This window comes from Antrostomus carolinensis, unplaced genomic scaffold, assembly GCF_000700745.2.
Source record: "Antrostomus carolinensis isolate BGI_N321 unplaced genomic scaffold, ASM70074v2 scaffold7053, whole genome shotgun sequence".
Lineage (NCBI taxonomy): Eukaryota > Metazoa > Chordata > Aves > Caprimulgiformes > Caprimulgidae > Antrostomus > Antrostomus carolinensis.
Genome location: NW_010307197.1, coordinates 20,583 through 20,999, shown reverse-complemented (window position 1 = coordinate 20,999; position 417 = coordinate 20,583). Strand labels below are relative to the sequence as shown.

Genomic DNA, 417 nt, shown 5'->3' with positions numbered 1-417 from the left:
GGTATTGACTAGGTGGTGCCCACCCAGTATTGGATCTCTTGCTGTCCCTTGTGGGAGGGAGTGGGAGGGATTGCTAAATAGTGTTTAGAATTGAGACCTTTGCTGCCTGGAGGGGGAAGCTGTCCTAGAATGAAGTTATTTCCTCCTCCTGCAAGCGTTGCTGGAGATGGGATCAGGCTGGGGAGGGTTAGACCTTATCAGTGGGGCTGGAGTTAAGGCTCCCGAGGTGGCAGAGCCCATCAAAGATTTGACTGCCCCTGGGAGTGAGCTGTACTGATTACCCACTCCAGCAGTCTGTGCATTGAGCAGGAAAGACTTCTTTATTACTACGTGTGCCAGGCTGTGCTGCAGCCCAGTGAGGAGCTACCTGCTGTTGGGTCATAGCTCCTGGGAGGGAAGGAGGAAGGGAAAGCGGTC

At 54.0% G+C, this 417-nt stretch overlaps 1 protein-coding gene across 2 annotated transcripts in view; it reads left to right on the top strand.

Annotated features, from left to right (window-relative positions):
- Positions 1-417, top strand: part of PUF60 (poly(U) binding splicing factor 60) — a 17,633-nt gene that overhangs the window by 6,781 nt on the left and 10,435 nt on the right. The window lies entirely within an intron of this gene.